The sequence below is a fragment of the Malurus melanocephalus genome, unplaced genomic scaffold (assembly GCF_030028575.1).
Source record: "Malurus melanocephalus ecotype Western Australia unplaced genomic scaffold, MMel_1.1 scaffold_79, whole genome shotgun sequence".
Lineage (NCBI taxonomy): Eukaryota > Metazoa > Chordata > Aves > Passeriformes > Maluridae > Malurus > Malurus melanocephalus.
This window is the reverse complement of record NW_026623311.1, coordinates 272,474-290,961: the sequence shown is the minus strand read 5'-3', so window position 1 is coordinate 290,961 and position 18,488 is coordinate 272,474. Positions and strand designations below refer to the sequence as shown.

At 40.4% G+C, this 18,488-nt stretch overlaps 1 protein-coding gene across 6 annotated transcripts in view; it reads right to left on the bottom strand.

Annotated features, from left to right (window-relative positions):
• ATXN1 (ataxin 1) overlaps nucleotides 1-18,488 on the bottom strand; it is a 214,704-nt gene that overhangs the window by 183,820 nt on the left and 12,396 nt on the right. The window contains exon 4 of one of the 6 annotated variants that reach the window (XM_057367449.1): nucleotides 1,418-1,516. The exons of the other annotated variants lie outside the window; for them this stretch is intronic. The gene's annotated coding sequence lies outside the window, so the exon portion shown is untranslated. The remainder of the gene's footprint in view (nucleotides 1-1,417; nucleotides 1,517-18,488) is intronic. 6 annotated transcript variants of the gene reach the window in all.

Genomic DNA, 18,488 nt, shown 5'->3' with positions numbered 1-18,488 from the left:
CACTGAAAAAGTAATGAATAAATGCCTACAAACAGGTATCAAATAAAGCAACTGTCAGTCACTGCAACAAACTTTAATTAAATAATATGTTAAGCAAAAAAAAAAAAGTAAAACCAAGCCATATAATCTGAAATCAAAACACCAATCTGTCTATCATACCAAAGCACAATTCAGAGCACTAAAATAACATAACCTGTTAAGTGATAGGTCATTTAATTTTTAATTGTAAAGCTCCAAGTTCACAAAACAAAGACAAACATACAGATTCAGCAAAATATTTTTGCATGTTTTAGAACCATATGTTATATGACTGAGTTTAAGACTCTGGAATGGTTCACTTACACCTCTACCATGGTTTTTTTTTTTTTTTTTTTGAGACAGAAAGTGATCTGCACTGTTCATATTTTTGTATTACAAATCAAATCAGCATTCAGCCTAAGCTGAATACATATTTCTGGAGACACATCAGAAAGAACCCTGAGGATTAGTCCTAACACAAAAGGATGAGGGAGTTGCTTGCTGTCATCCTGCCAATTTTCTAGAACAGAAGAGTGAGCAAATGAGGCATAAAAGGATGTGAGGAAAGAAACTCATACCTGCAAAAAATGCAGAAATATCAGGTGTGCAAGAAAATAATAGTAAGTATTATCAGACCAAATCACAAGAACTGCTGACCAGCTGAAAGTCCTTCTGCCCTCAGCTGAAAGTACTTAGCACCCTTAAGGCTATTTAAACTTATAAGCCATCGTAAATTGATGCTACAAATTAAATTTGAATATTCAGCACTTAACTTTTTACGGCTCTGACCTTCTATTGGAATCAACATAAGGCAGCAGCACTAGCTTAACCTCTAGTTAGTTACATTAAAGAAAATCTTCCTATGTGCCTTCCTATCTGTTGTTGTAAAGAAATTGATACAGTCCTCTCTCTTTTATTCGTTATAGTGATAGCAATATCMAATATACCTATCCTACTGCTGTAGGGGAAAACCCAAAAAACTCCCAGTTTGGACTCTGAAAAATCTCTCATTAATGCAGCTTGTGGTTTTCCGAGTGTAAAGACAAAGAGAGGGCATTGTTGAAGTATGTGGGTGCACGCACAAATGCACAGGGCAAGTGCTGAAGAAAAGGCACACACTTCACAGTGCAGACCTCTRAACACGAATGCAGCAACGAGCCCCAGCCAGGGCAGAGACAAATGTCATGGTATTGTTTGAGTCAGCTGTGTACTTCCATATCTACCGAAATGGGCTAACAGTTTCAAAGACTGCTTCTGGGGRAAGAGGAAAGCCAAGATGGGGATGAGGAGCTTCACACCTGCCTGGGGTACCTTATAAGTCACCTTAATTATTCTGACACRTAAGATTTTAAAATAAATAAATAAATAGATTAACTGATGGAAAAGGGGCTTAACTTACTGAACAAGACACCACTTTAAGAGGTTTCCCCACTTTCCCTCCTGTAAAACACCTCAGAAAATTTCAGCCACTGAGCTACTGCTTTTCTTGACCTTTTCACTGAAAGAGAGCAGAGTAAAAACAGGAAAGAGCTAAAATGATATGCATTAAAGATGCTTCATGTTAGGAAACTCTTTTGAATCATTGTTGCAAGTTCACTCTGTGTCAGATTTGCCAATATGCCGCTTGCTAAATACTCTCTGTTAAGAGCAGCAGCAGTCAAAGCAGGCACGTTGTCTCTCAGCTGTTGCAGCCACACCGTACACACCATATGATGCAGCTATGTAGCATTTGCATCTGGTGCTCGTTTTCCACACCCAAAAGCCCACTTCATGTCTTTTRATTAATTTATAATGCCCTGAACCACAGGCAGATTTGCTGTGCTGATTTCCCTTTTCTTAACAATAACACAAATAAACATGGAAATAAATCTATTGTCTGAGGAACCCTTCCACTAATTCTGTTCTTTGATGGTTTGGTTGATTTAGTATGGCAAGGAATCAAGAGTGAAGTGGATCATAGCTTAATATTGAGTGTGGTTAATCTTCCCTTTGCATAATGCTGGTACACTATGCCCCAAATACCAGAGATTTATTTGATGTGTACATGCTTTCAAACATTAGTAAACAAGTTGCAGCCCATTATGAAAGAAGAGCAGATCCAAACAGTTGTGAAGCTCTTTATGTACTAGATTGGCACTGGCAGGACAATATACTTACACTTACCTGCACATGTACTAGCTTTCAGATTTTGAACACTATTTCACCACAAAATATAATTTTTAAATTATAAACTGTAACTAAATATATGGCTGAAATCACTTCCCATGTCCTGATGCATTGTTACCTGAATCACAACAAAACTGAGCAAGAGGCAGTCTTATTTTTCTCTTTTTCTTCTTTTAATTTATTTTAGTCCTCGTAACATAGCCAAAATGAATAATATACACTACAGCCTCAAAAACGTACAGATACATTAATTCCCATGACAAAACAAAAAGCTTCTCTCACTTCTCATTTCTGATTCTTCCATTACTTAGAAGAACATGTTACAGAACATACAGAAATACTCTAAGAAACATCACTGATTTTTTTACTTTACTAGATCTATCAAAAAAATTACAATCCTACATTCTATAACTAAAACATGTTTCTTGTTGTTCATGTACAAATTAAAAYAAATTTGTTTCTTTAGAAGGTGGTCTTAAGAGCAAAACATTAACTTAAAAATTAATTTTAATGATAAAGTTTCAGGCAATGGTACAGTGGAAGCACTTGAAGTGCATAAAAGTTACTTGCATGTGTCAATGCTCACTGGATAAAAACCCAGTGTGAGTCTACATTATTTTAACACACASAGAAAAAACTCACCCAAGCTGTAATGTTAGATATCATTAAGTCATTCTCACAATATGGTGTATTTTTCCTACCTAGSAGAAGAACCACAATCCCACACTCAGGCACCAGCTTTTGAGTGTGGTACCTAATTCCTTGCACCCTCACATACATACCTGATTTTCAGCAAATCTCCCAATGTTTATATTACATTCACTGACTCCCCACATAGGCTACAACTGATACCATCCTTAACTGGCCTAGATTTTAGCCTGTTCCGTGCCGAACACTGACTTGGGATGACTCAGAAACAGTTGCCTCTGTTCTTTCCCTTCTTAATAAATAAAGAAGCCACAACAGAGACTGAGAAATTCAGAGCTGGAGGCAGGAAGGACTTTACAGACAGCAGTTCCAAAGTCTCATCTGTAGAGGTGTAGAAAATGTACACTCCTAGAGCAAGCCATTCAGATAAAGCCTCAAATCTTGGCGGTAGCTATCAAATGGACACAAAAGTATATGCCTACAAAGGAGGTCCTGTGAGAACAAACACATCAGTGACTGAGAGACGCCAGGATACCACAAAAAAGTAACACAGTAAGAAGAGAGGATGCCAACGTCTCAGATAAGCAGTTATAGCCATGTTTACTTAAACTGTTCTGCTGAGCTGTTCCCATTTCAGGCAGAAAATATTGATTTAAGGAAGAGACTTGCAGTTTTGTCTTCATATTTTTTCCCTTCAAAGCATGAAACAACTTCCTTTTTCAAAACCAATTTAACAAAGTTTACATCCAAACCCTCTCAGTCCTAGAAATGTCAGATCTGAACTCTATTAAAAGCAGCAGTTAGTCCAGCCAAATGCTCTGCAGTATATTTAATAGACTATAATATTTCTAATGCCTTACTGCCTGAAGTCTATGATCTGGAAACACAGCCAAGCACACCCACCCAAGAGCAATGACTGCTACAGGGAAGACTTTTATCTCCCTGTGGTTCTCTATCACCACTGGCATGAGCAGACCAGGGACTCTCCAGAGGCAGACAGGGAGCATACAAACCACCTCTCTGGCAAGAGGAAGCCTGAAGGAAGCAGACAAATTCGAAATGAAAGTTGTGCCAAGCATGTAAGCATACAGCTACTGTTTCAAACTTCAGGTCCTGCAGTTTTATGGATGTGTTTTTCTATTTGATTTTATTGGACCCTTCTTCTCCTAGCCTACTGCTTTCCTCCTATCACTTACAGGCTCCTCCCATGCCTTTCTGCCTCACATCCTTCAGGCTGGAAGATTACCCAGATCAGCTTCACTAGCTCAACCACTAACTCCCTTGTCGCCAGTGATGACCAGAGTAGGCATCTGTCCTGAGCTCATGTATAAGCACCCTGCACATCCAGCAGTACTTTTCTCTAGCTGGCCTAACAGATGCTTGGGAAAAGCAATGTTTTAATGCAGATTTCACAGCCAGTTGTGACACTGGAAAATACAGTTCATGCAGTCTCCTGACATAATGCCACACTGCCTGTTCTATATAAGGCATACRTGTAGGAAAGTAAAATATCTTTTCTAGTAAGTTATGCAAAGCAGAAACAGCTTGCTGGTACCCATTACAGCTGACTGGGAGCTGTAATGATACTAATTATGCTCTTCAGTTGAACTGTAGTAAGGCTCCATGAGCCCTAGTATGAAGAGCACTGTATGAGCAAAACCCCCAGCAGGCCCTCCCTACAGCCACAAGTGGGCAAGGCCCATGCCAGGGGTACCCAGCTGGGCAGAGCATGCTGAKCTTCCTCTGTTACCCCATGCCATGGCACCAGCAGCACAGGACAGGAGCAAGCAAGGCTGTCTCCATCCAAGCAAGAATTTACTCCCAAATCAAGCTTTCCTAAGCATCAAACCTGCTACTGAGGAACATTTTCCACACTCTTGCCAGCATGACTGCTCAAGATGAAGCAAAGGTACGGATGACACTGCAGCTCATTTCACGTTATCACACCAGTGGGTTGATGTGGATTCACAATGAAGCAAAAGAGGCAGCACACTCAGATATGAACCAGGCTGAACTTTCAGGAATGGTTTCTCCTCTTTCAGACCCATCTACCAGGGTGCAGTGGAATTTTTAAAGAGCAGTCAGAAATTATGCAAAAAGAAAGAACAAAAAGGATTATTTGCCTATACTTAAATAATGAAATGACGCATTTTTCACTTCCACACTTCAGTATCTCAAAAATAGGAAGGGGAGCGTTACCATTTACTACAAGGTATGAGACAGATATCTCATCTCCATATGAGAATGGATTCCAACAAATTCCAACAGTAATACTTTATTCTCTTTCATAACAAAAACAAGCATAAAGTRTTTTGCTCCGAAGGTTGACTTTTCCAGAAAGCTTTCAAGTTCTCTGAAAAGGGCCATAACTGTAACACTGCTTACAGAATGTTTGAAGATCCTCTCTGTGAAACATTAGTTTTTATACAGATTCACTAAGCTGTCCTACTCTGTTTTCAAAGTCAGATCATTTAACTACTTTATCAGATCTATAAAGAATGTTGTATATCTTCAACTGCACGTACAACCAAAGAGGAAGACAGAGGTGCCAATCAACTCAAAATGGATGAGAAAAAAAAAGCAGGAAAAAATACATTGAAATGAAAAAGTACAATTAATATTCTAAAAGACAATCGGCACACCAAAAAGGTAACTTTTATGACCTCTCTTCATCTGCAGAAAGACCAAGCAAGCTTTCAACCTTTTTCCACTTGCAAGGCCCCTAAGGTTTTCCTGATAAAAGTGAAGCCCACCAGAGAACAACTGCACCAGCTGACAGCCAGCTTTGCTTCCCTGAGTCCCTGCTCTTCAGAGGCAGGCTCCAAGTCAACAGGTTCACAGCCCGCAGTCCCTGGTCACTACTGCCACCACAGAGTACAAATTAAAAACCACCTTTACACTGCAAACCCCTCCGGCGAGGGCTGCAACAGCCTCTATGAACATTCCTGCCTATTGTACACATGTGGTGCAACACTCTGGGATCCAGCTATGCCTAAGGGGCAGCTTTCTGAAAGGATAGAAAAATGTAGGTAATAACCATTATGCAACACTTGGGTTGTATTTAAAAAAAACTACAGGCTTAGCAATTAATTGCCTTATTTTCCAGGTCTCCTGAAACTTTGCAGAAGGTGAGCAGGCAGACCCCACATCCTTCATTCCTCTTTCAACCTGTCGTGTGTTTAAACCCATTTTTCCTTATCCGAGTCACGGCACCAAAAATGTCATGGTTTGAACTGTGCCAAAAGCCAAAAGCACTGCACCCACGACRTTCTCTCCCATCCACCAGAGAGGCAGAAGGGAGAGCAAAAGCCCAATTAACACTAAAATTTATGGCTTTCAGATAACATAACATAATTGAGAGAAAGATATGTATATGCTCCAGAAAATGGTCAGACAGGCTGAATAACTKAAGTTGCAAAATAGATATATTATTAAAACTACTAAGAATACTACCGCAGCGGGGAGGGGAACAAAGAGAGGGAAAAATTTACAAGGAGAAGAAAAATAAAAATGGACATTTTAAGACACCTGTTATCCTTTCCGGGACCCGTCTCTTTCTCAGGTCRTCCCTCTCCACCCGCCATGTGTTCCCACACACACAGGGGACAGGAATGGAAGTCTAACATAGATCAAACTACTCATTATGGTTGTTGTCCAGCATCATAGGAGAAGCTTTCTTACAGCTCTGAGCTGTGGAAGTTCTTTTCCCAAGAAACAGTAAGTGTATAACTGCTSATGGCATGGAATTATTTTCTTTACCTCGTGGGAGAAAGGGAAGAATGTTCTCCAAGGCCAAACTAGGTTGTTTTGGCGGCGTAAGGCCACTATCACAAATCTCCTGGCAGAACACARCTTCTTCTAAGCATCCACTTGCTTCAGACATAAGGCGGGGCCACCTCTTCCTCCCCGCAGAGCACAATTTCTTCTTAGCATCAACTCGCTTCAAATATCGTGCGGAGGCCAAGCCTCTTCCTCTTTTTTGGCTCCTGATCAGCTCAGTCCAATCCTCAAAGGCCAGGGTTTTTTTTTCCCCTCAGAGCAAGGTCGCTCTCTTTTCTACACAGGTCTCCCTTTGAAGAAATAGCCCTTTCAAGAACAACTTGTTTTCTCCATGTCCGAGCACCACAGCAACGGCACAGCAACCTGTTTTCTCCTAACTATGATCTTGGGTCTCCATTTTTTTTTCTTACATCTCCTCATCCTCCTGCTCTGTTTTTCCCCAGTGCATGAYACTAACAACCTAAATACTAACAACCTAAAAACTACATGGCAGCCGCGCCTATCTTGTTTTGAATTCTTCTACATCATCACAGAGGTGTAACCAGCCTGTGCAATTGGCCCAGGCCTGATGGGCAGCCTGTCCATCAACCTCAGGGCCACAATGAATTGGTTCTAAAACACGGGGGATAGGGCTCCTTTTGCTGGAGAAGAAGGAGAAAGYTTCTAGAACTTCCTCACAGGAGCCATTTTTGTGGTTTCTCAGTCCCATCCYCCCACCACCAAAAATCGGACAGAGTAAAACCATGACACAACCCTACACCCCAGCTGCACCACTGGCATGGAGCACCCACAAGCATATGCTCTTAGGATAAACCTGACTCTCCAGCAGCACAGCAGCAGAAAAAAAAAAAAAAAAACCAAGAGGAATAGCTGCTGCAGGGGCAGATGGGAAAAATTAAAATCTGGTCATCCACGACCAGCCAGTTCTCTATCTCTGAACAGCACACAGGCAGGTGAGGCCCTAGCTTTCAGAGTTTGAGGGGAAAGAGCCCCAGAACTTCCAAAATATCCCTCCAGGAAGGACATCTCCCAGGTTTGAGTCCCTTTGTCCCAAGTGTCCATGTGTAACTACACAGCTCTTATCAGAGTCCGAGCCACTTATCAGCCAAGTGATCCCAGGTGAAACRTGTCCGGATTGAACTGCATGAGGCTCTCTGGTCCTGCCTGCATTTCTTCCCAGCTGTTCCTTAATTATTCCAAAAGGCAGGGTAAAGAATTGCAGTCGAGGTGGCACAACATTCAGGTAACAGGCTTTCATACATATTAATCATCAGAACAGCAAGAATATTAAAAAAAAATTCTGGATCACAGCCTTGACTATAAGGCTTCAAAATCACTAACTGTGAAATTCATGCCCCAAAAGGCTAAAGATTTGGCTTTGAAAGGAAATATTTAATAATTATTTAGAAAAGGAAGATTGTGGACAATTAGACCTCAGGGTATTTCCAGAAATGACAAGTATTTTAAAATGCAAATTCACAAATTCTGCAGCATATGGAATTTGAATATCTACTGTAAATCCTGGCCATATACTGTATTGCTAGCAAATACCACAGTACAAAAATGTTTGKTTTTTTTTTAAGACTACCTATATCCCTAGTTCCACATTAGAATGTAGTTTAAACAATAATACAAAAGGCATGTTATGTACAGCATGCTTTGGAGCAGTTACCATATGCTCTGTCAATAACCTATGGATTAATAGGGCCCCGATGCACAATAACATCTTGCCACTCACAGCTCCATGGAAGATTATTCCATTCACAATGACAATTACCTAAGGTTTAGGCTTATGTCACAATTGTTCAGTACATTTTCATGTTGGTCAGCTCTAACATACTACTGTTMGGGTTTAGGGTTCTTTTTACTGTTCTTAATTCTTTCAAGGTATGATCCTAATTCTATTAATATGCACTAACAACAAGGAAGCAGGTTCAGACAGTAAATCAGAAGATTAACGTTATCTTAACAATTTACTTCTATGTTCCTTGAGTAACTACACAGTATTTTTTCTTAATTAATTTAATCTATTATTCTACCACTGGCAATAGAAGTAGTGAATACTCTGAGAAGCAGTTGAAGAAACAGAGGAAGTATTGGATGTAAAAAAAATAATGTGTTTCAGTATGATTACTCCCATTTTGGGCTGTTTTTCTGGGCAGTTCAAAATCAAGACACTTTTCTAAATTTTGGCATGGGGAACTGTTTTTAGGCAGYAAAATAGATCAATATAATCAGCAGCAGCAGTAACCTATCTTGTAACAGGCCAAAGTCTCACAAGTAATTTATATTTTTTTGTTTTATTTAGAATAGAGGTCTGGATAGCCAAGTGAATATCTGGGCACAGAATAAAATGTCATTTACTAGTTACAGCCTAATGTAAGGTGCAGGAGGTTCACCTTCTACTCTGTAGCTTTACAGGCTCCCATACAATCACGAGCATTTGTGCCTGGGCTAAATTACTTCAAAATAACAACACACTGGAAAGCTTCCAAGACAACATTTTCCATTCCCTCTGTACACGCCGTGAATCACCTCACAAACAGCAGAGCCCTGGAGAGTAAGATCTCCAACGCATTACTATCTTAGTCCAGGTCCCTTTTGTGAAAATTAAATTGTGCCTAACAAATTTAACAACTCACTGGGGCAGGCTAAAACGCCATTGGCATCACCCAGGGGTCAAGAGTCTGTCTGGTTTGTACATGGTAGCAGGGGATTTGCATTTTTTGATTCAAGTGCTGTTGTTTCACCCTTTGTACACAAATGCCAGTGGTTCCCCAACATCCCCCTGCATAAGGTACCTCAGAGGGGTTGTTCCCATGTAGGTTACCCCCACTGAGATATGAAGGCTTTGCCATCATCCCAGCAAACTGCCCAACATCTCCTGCCTACAGTGGCAACACACAGATAAAGGGAGCTGCTTACACTTGAAAAAGCAGAATGGTGCCACTTTGGCTTAAACATGCTGTAGCACCTACGAGTATATAAATATTTCACAAGGAAAACTGCACTTTGGCTTTGGTTGGTTAGTTTTTAAATAGGTACCTGTCTTTTTAATTTGTCTGGTAAGCAGTTTATGCAGAAAGCAGCATTACAGAGTGCAAAAGTATGCTAAAATTCCATTTGCATTCTAAAGATAAAAATTAATCATGCCTGAAAATAAGAGAGTCTGAAAGCATAAGATTTATTTTTGAAGGGAAAAAGTGGTCACAGCTACCAAAACACTYTCAGAAAGGGGGATGACAAACTTTTCCTTCCTGTACCAAAAATAATAAAACTCCTTTGACTAGTTTGCATATAGCTAAATAGCTAAAATCAAACTGGTGCAACTTATACAACCAGTACAAAGCCAAAAATGTACTCTATGTACTCTTCATACTTCACTGAAAAGGAATTTTGGAAAGCAATGTACCTATCAGATCTACCACCAGCTAAGTGCTTTACCAAATCGCCTGCATGACAACTATTGTGAAAAGCCGCTAAGACATTTATCAACAGCGGGGCACATCCWCACCAGCACTGCAGCATAGAGGGCAACAGAACAGAAACATTACTATTCCATCAGTGGGCTTGGCTTGGGCTGGCCTCTTCTGTTTGCAGTTTTTCAACAGTCTACATCTTTATTTTGTATCCTCTTTGAGGGATGTTTGGTACACGGTGAACATGAAGAGGACACAGTTGTTGGGCTCCATCACRCGAGTATGCTGAGATGTACTGCGTACTTGTAGAGCTGTATTCTCCTCGTCTCACCACACATTACTATAAAAACCAAGCAAGCCAGAACAAACTCAAGAGTAGGGATTGTGCACACACTCGTGCACACAGATGTGGGGAGAGCAAGCTTGGTTGTTCAAAAAAGGCACTGTCAGCACTACTTTATGTTTAGAAAAAGAASGTCTCTCTTTAATAACCTGTCACTAAATCTCAATCTTACGGAGGATAACTTGGGGTGCATCTCAAGCAGGTCTGAGCTTGGTCACCAAAGACTATACATAGTCAATGTGTCTTTTCTTGAGCCCACATCCACTCATGTATTTGTACAAGTGAATCCAAAACACTTTACAGCTCTGTGTTCTTAATGTTTTCTGAAACAGCCTTCATCAAACCACAGGTGGGGGAGGAAGGGGAAGACAGAAATGGCAAACTCATCTCTTTGCTTCAAACTTTACCCGCAGAGATATTCCCAAAACAGGATATAAAATGTGCAGTCCTGAGAGGTAGTTTTGTCTCAGTTTTCATAAGGCCTTTTTTTCAATCTGTATGAAGGGCTTTGAAACTTTTCTGTCTTTATCTGATCAAAATGCTGTCCTTCCTCCTGCAGCCCTGGCATTCTCTGTGGTGAACTGTTTTCAGTATCAATATTAATACTCAAATGTCAAGCCTGTGACACTACATTTCCTGTACTATTTAAAGTATTCAGAACAATTGTTATCTATGAAATATGAAACACTAAATTTTTGCTACCTGCTTACAATTTCAGCAGCCCTACTGGGAAAAAACAACACTTACACAGTCACATGGCATTTTACAYAGAAATGTATCATTTGGCTTTTCTAGCAGTACTCCTGCATTCCTCCAAATTATCTTTTACTGTTTCTAGCAAAAGTACACATTTATTCTTTTTCTGGAGTGCAACTGAGTCCTGAATATGGATCAAATTTAGAGTATTTAGTATTTCAGACTTTCATTCCACATATATTCCTTAACTGATAGCAACATTTACAGATGGTATACCCCTGAGCTTTTTGGGAGTTTTTTTTTGTTGGAAGGGGGAGGGTTATTACTTATAGAACAGTAATTGTGTCTTTCATCATTTCTACTGCTCTTAAAAATTTTGCCTTTTTTCCCCCCCAGTTTCAGTACTTAGTTGAATCTCTTTCTTTTGTAATTACCTAGACTGTGGTCATGCATCTTTGGCTATAAGGGATATTTTTATTGTAACATGTAGGTGTCTTTAAAAGCAACATAKTTCAGAACTGCACAGCTGAGAATGCACTGAACTGTCACTCCTTTCTACCAAGTTGCCAAAGCTCTGGAGAAACTTTCATATAATAGCACCAACTTAAACTAATGAATGCATAATAATCCACATACAGAAAGGTGCATGTTAATTAGATACATTTTTCTCCTTGTCAAAGAACAGCTTCATGAGGAAAGCATAAAAACCACATCAAGCCTTCCACTAACAGGGAACACTTTAGGCTACAGAACAAAATGAAGTATTTCAAATAGCTTAAGAAAAGCTTTCTTTTAAATGTACGGCTTGATGATGCCATAAAGTATTTTGGTATCAYTGCACAGGTCAGTTTTTTCCTCCATTCTCCCCTCCAAAAGTGGAGGGAAACTGCAGAACATGCATGCTTCTTTCAGTCTTAATTCACTCCAAATTTGAGCCAAAGGGGTCTGATCCCAGCACTCCAAAAGTCAACAGGAGAAACACCAGTGGGAACAGAGCCTAAAGCAGCATTTCTACAGCAGTCAACAACTCTAAGTTATATAAATACTTCCTAACATATCGATACTGACTGGTCATCAACATCTCCATTATAATCCTTGTACTTGGGGATGTCTGTATGCTGGATGCTATCCATACTTTCCAGCCAGCCAGAAGGAATTGGTTTTGAGTGATGCAAGGCCCTCCCTCTCCTCCAGAGATCTGCAGGCAACTAATAGAATCATCCTTTTTTATACAAGTCAACAGGATCCTACCACCTTAGGCTGATTTCCAGTTTGTCTGCTTTGCTACAACATACTTTTGCAGGGCTGTAAAATGAAGCTTTGGTTTGTTTTGTTTCAGGAAGTCAAGGGCTACCAGATTTTTCACATAGTATGTTATGATGTCAAATAATCAGAACTAGAAACACAACAATCAGGTTTGAACAACAGCTTCTGAATACTGTGCCCTGTAATTTTTCTTCACTTTGTTTACAGTGCATTGAGAATTATAAATTTAGTAATAAACAGCAAAATCACTCTAGCAACATAAGGAGCCTGTCACAAATGCTTTTGAAAAAATGTCACGGTAATACCAGCTTTATAAGCAGTATTCTTCCCAGTCCCATAAAAAAAAATCCTTGCATYTGATCTCCTTGTACTCAGAAGAACGGCTATGTTTGTCTACAGAGCCTCAGCACTATTATAACTGAACTTATTATTTTGAAGTGCTTGAAGCATGTTGAGCATGACAGAAGACAGAAAACCAAATTCTGTAGGACAGTATGAAATTCTACTAATGTKAACTAATTCATATTCACAACATAAGTTGAAGCTGTTCCAAAAAAAACATTACTGTATATTTTCAGAACAAATACTAGACTAGGAGCAAAACACAAAACTTGGCTAAGTGTAACCAACACAACTTCATGAATCTTTCTAAAATGTACCCAAGTCTTTTTTTCTCCTTCCTGCTCATGGAACAATGCTAATATTAGGCCAACCAAACTGCACTGACCAAAAAWCAGTTCTAGAAATAATTCTTATTTCTGCAGAGATCAATTATTAGGGGAACCAATTTTTAAGAGCAATGTGGGTAAAACTGAAGGCAACTGCTTCAGGCATTAGTTTAGCTGAAGGAACAGACATACATGTTACCGTCAGTTTTCACTRGTGTAACATGACTGTTCTTTCTCTTGTCCTTCCAGATCTTTTCCATATCTACTCACACATCTTCAAGCCTTCTCTGGACTTGGAAGCCAAATGATGTGATAGGCATTTGCAAAATGGTCCTATCACTGCCCCCCCTGAATTTCAACTTCACCATGTAACACATAGMCGTGCTCAGGAGAACTTGCTCTGTGACTGCAGAGTACTTTGCTCTGCAGAACCTTCACCAGAAACAGCACAATGGACACCAATAACACAGCACTAACCAGGTGAGGTGAGGAGGCTCATAGCGTGCTCTTTCTTCACTGCCAATGTGTTTCAGTGGTTTTTTTTTCTAAGGTGCAAACACTCAGAGTTTATACATTTATGTTGACAGGTTAGCAGCTTTGCTCTCAGTAGTAACCCCAATTTCTTTTGAAGTTTTTAGCTGAAGTTAAGAGATGACCCAGGTCAGTATTCACATATCACACACCACAGCTTTTCTCAAACACAAGAAGAAAAAAAAAAACCCAGCAACAAAAACCCAGCTACAGAGTAAACACCACTTACACACACCACAAAAGCTCTTATTTTCTATGCCCATCCAAGACCACAGATTGTCCTAAGACTGAATACTGGCTCTCCACAAAGGACCTCTGAGCCCAGCCGAGTGTCTCAGCTCCCTGCCAACCTGCCGGCTCCCAACRACAGGGCACTCGCACATAACAGAACTGCCCTCAGCCAGCTACAGCAATACACTCAGCATCCAGACAGTGGCTTCTTTTCATTCCATACCTTCTTGTACAGGCCTTTGTAAAACACACATACAAAAACTTTAATAGTACGGAGGGAAATCAGTGGCTACAATTGCAAAGTGCCGTGTTGCTAGCCAGAGACGAAGAGCACACAATCCGATGCTGAATGACTGCCAGCAAGGCGGAGTCCCAGTTTAAGGCCTCAAAAGTGCTTGGAAAGCTGTTGCCTGGCTGATTACGTCGCCATGGAAGGGTAAGGCTCCAGAGCAGTGTGCCCAGCATCAGATTAGAGGCAGAGCTCCCAGCAGCGCCAGTGGGAGCTGCAGAGCTGAGCCGACACACGTACCCTGCAAGTGCACCCCGGTGTGTACTCACACTGCAATGCACCCGCCAGGGACCCCACCGTGACAATAATTGTCCTGAGAGGGGAGATGCAGTCCCCAGGCAGCCACCATAAATATGTGCTCAACTCCCTCTGAAACAAACTGGTCGTTAAGAAAATTTAAACACCAAGTGAGGGATGTGGTAAAACTCCAATTAAAAAAAATAGCAAGGGCAGTGTCTGAAAAAAAGGGACAATTTGGCATTTGCAGTGTGTACAAGATGTCTTCATACACTTTCCTGATTCCTTGCCAGTAACTATTCAAAAAAGACCACTTAACAAGCAAACAGGTCTTCAGCACAACAAATAATAAAAAAGAGAGCAAAGCTTGTGCTATTTAAATATCATGAAACATTCTGCTAATCATGCACAGATGGAAGTACAGACGCTTCTGCCAGACGCCTTGTTCAGAAACTTTGCTCTATTTTTAATTATTTGATGCACAGAGGACCTGTTTGCTGATTAAAAGGGCACRGCTTTTAAAAGCACTCCATCAATATGGAGTCTAGCCTTGTTTTCAAAAGAGGACTGTAAAAGTAGTAACTCATACCTCCAAGGTCCCTGCACCARTTTTTATAATCTTATAACCATGTGGTTGGGGGATTGTTTCAGATGCTTCTCTCACCTCCAGAAACTGCCTATATACAGGAAAAGTGAAACTAACGATATTCAATTGTTAAATTCACTGAGTAAATCAATTTGGAAAATACACATTTTCCTCCAATATCCCTTAGTCTGTATCTTTTTGTTCTTACTTATAACAAGATGGGTTATCAATTTCCAGATATTTTTTATAGTTTTCTGTTTAGTAAAAAGCCTCATTTTTGAGAAAACATACCAACTCCAGAATTATCAACCAAAATGCTTATTAAAATGTTTGAGTTTTTTTCAGTCTWCTATAACCACAATATCATTCCAACAGTCAGTTTTTGGCAAAAGCACACTGATACACACACACACAAAAACCCCCMAAACAATTACAAAAAACCTTCTCACAGATTTCCCCCTCACACCTTAAGTGAACTTCACCTATTCGGTGGGCGCTTCACTCCTGTACTTCTTCATAGCAGTCCATGTATATTTTCCTCTCTGAAGAACCTCACTCAAAATGCATACTCTGTTACATTTGTTTTCTTTTTCTGAATGAAGTGCTTTTCAAAAATTCTTTTTTGATTTAATTTACATTTTGCAACCTATTACTATAGAACTTTATCGCTGGAGCCATCACAGTATGAAAAGAAGCCAAGATAAAGAAGTCCAAAGAAAAGTGCCCAAGCTGCTACTTTTGTCACATTCAGTGCGACATATAAAAATGGTACAACATTTTTGTAAATTTACATTAATGGTTTGAATTATTGTTATCAATACAATAAAAGAATCCTTTGATGAGAAGATCACATGATATGATGATAGTCATAGTGACTCCATTATTTCATGAACAAATGACCCAAAGAGTGTGGCTCCTGGCTCATGCTCAGGTACAGAGAAAATAACTGAATGAGTTTCGGTTTTGTGGTTTTTCATTGCTTTGGTTTTTTAACAATGCCAGTATGTAGCATTTTACAAACYGATTGTAAGAGATCAGCTGACAAGCCTAAAAAGCAAGGTGTCTGCTGAAGAGACACTGCAGCTGGAAGCCAGGGAAGACTGGCAGGAACACATGGACTGAAAATCCAATGTTCAGCCAAGGGAACAGGCACCCACAGAGAAGCTTCAGAGAAGAAAGAATGGTTTTTTCCCATGAGGTGAAGCGGAAGGCTGCATGGAATGAAAGGCTTGTCCAGGTAGCTCACTGGGGTTGCAAAGCTCAGAATCCAGCTACGACTTACGAGGAAGGAAGAAGTAGATGAAACAACATTCAAATTTGCATTTCTGCAGAAAACTACTGAGGTATTGAAACACTCTAAGCAGAAATGCATTTTAGACGCAGAGAAACAGGCACAGAATTAAAACAAAAGAAAGGGCCTACACAAAATCTAAGCGTTGTGCAGGTAACAAACCCAAGTGAGGGAGCCGTGTAAAAGTAGGTCAGATATGCAGCAGCAAGAACTGCTGAGCATAGAAGAATATTGGTAGAGAAGGCAGTGAGGAAGAAAATTAGTTGGCCAGCAACAAGAGAAAGTAGTCTGGAAATGGTTAAAACAGGAAAGAAGGATAMAAAGGCAAAACACTGCTTGGGCTATGCAAAGTAGGTTTAGTCTAATTCACCAACACATCCACCTGAAGTAATGGAAGGAAAGAAGACTGATGACATTTGACTGAGGAACAACTTTCACKCCCTCTCCACTTGAAGGAGAAGCAAAGTGAATGCTCTACTCCCACCAAACAGTGTCTGATTAGCAGTGCTGGCCTGTCGGTGACAGCTCTGAGCCCAGAGGGCCCCAACACATCCCAAAGATCCCAGACTCTATCACACCACATTTACACTCACGTGGCTACCCTGAAACCACCCAAGTAAGTAACAGTGGTGGGAACCTGACCCCTTAATTCACCACAGCCTTTGGCTGAGCACCCTGGTGCAATGTGGAGCATGCACAGCTCATGTTAAATAAGATGAGGAGCATAAAACMACTAGTTGCTGCAGCCCAGGCTGCACAGCACTGCTGGTTTCATAAAGACACTCTGGCTAAGCTGTATAAACAGCACCAAACACTGCAGCCAGCCAGCTGACAGCTAAGATGGATGTATTTCACAGCAGAGCTGCACACATAGCAGCAGGGTGTTTTAGTTTGCAATTTCTCCCATTCCATGCCGCCAACATGACATTTACCAAGTTTGACTGCTTAGGTAACAGGGGTGTACTTGGTTGCTGATGTTTAAAGTATTTCAGATGCTTACCTTCTACCCACCTCAATCTTCTTAGGGCTCTTTCTCACTGTACACTAACAGATAACAACATCTGGATTGCAGCCTCATGTAACAAATGCCATACTTTTACTCAGAAATTACRTCAATTTGCTCAGTCACTACACACTGCCTTCCCTCTGAATCTGCACTGAGGGGCAATCAAAATAAATCGGTGGTGRTGAACGAATGGCAGGATGCACCCGTGCTGGTTTGTGTCACTCTCACACCTAAAGACCRCGCACCAAGAATGAGTTATTCTCTCATCTCGTGCAAATATGGAACAAAASACTTCTACTCCTTCTTCACTCCTTCCCRTATTGCAGTATYACATGGTTTAAGACAYTATTTAAGAGCTATCCAAAGGCACATATAGTGCAATTTTAAGCAACAGATTATTGATCTGTAAGCTMCMCCATCATCCTCTTATCCCATAAAACAGGATACAGATGTGTTATACATACTGACATGTCACTTATCTCCCCCCAATTTAATTAATCAAATGTCAAGTTCACAAATGAAATCACAAGTGATTTCCAAGACTGTCACTAACAACAAAAATATCAGGTCAGACCACAGCAGAGATGCAAACAGGCTTAGCAAGAGCAGCAAATAGGAAACATGAAACTCAACCCTGATTCAATGAGGAGTCAGACAAGTCATAAGCAGAGAGCTTCTCAGTTCTGCAAACAAGGAGATGCAAACACAAATCGTTTGACCAGACCAACCAGGTCATCCCTGGCTAGTCCATCAGCAAACGTTGTTCACAAAAGAGTGATGCTAACATGGCTCAGAGTAGSTGAGGGAAAAATGGAAGGAGAATCCAGAGGAAAGGAACACAGTATCTAGGACATATCAAACGCTCCTTTGTCATAAAATAGAAGGTACCATTTCATTTGGGTGCCAGGGAGAGAGAACAGCAGGTATCAACAGAGAAACTTCTGTTGTGTGTTAGTGAGTTGGGTTTTCTTTGTTCCCAACCAGATGTCCAAATCTTAATACATTAGCATATAATTAAAATCTTGTGTTAGCTGAAGATCATGTTCACAATATTCATATRTTAATGTTTAACTTGCATAACTATTGACAGAAACAGTATTAGTGTGTATTGGTGCGTCTGGGGCCAAACACTTTTAAAGTTCAATCTTAGACACCTCTGAGCAGGCAGATAAAGATCAGTCTAAATCAATATCCAGTAACTCTTTGGCTGCCTCTGGAAAATGAATATGACACCACAGGCTTGGGATRCAGGTCCCTCCCCAACAACTGTAATGGTTTGTAGAAGGATTTGTCAAGTGACAAGTCCTGTCAGT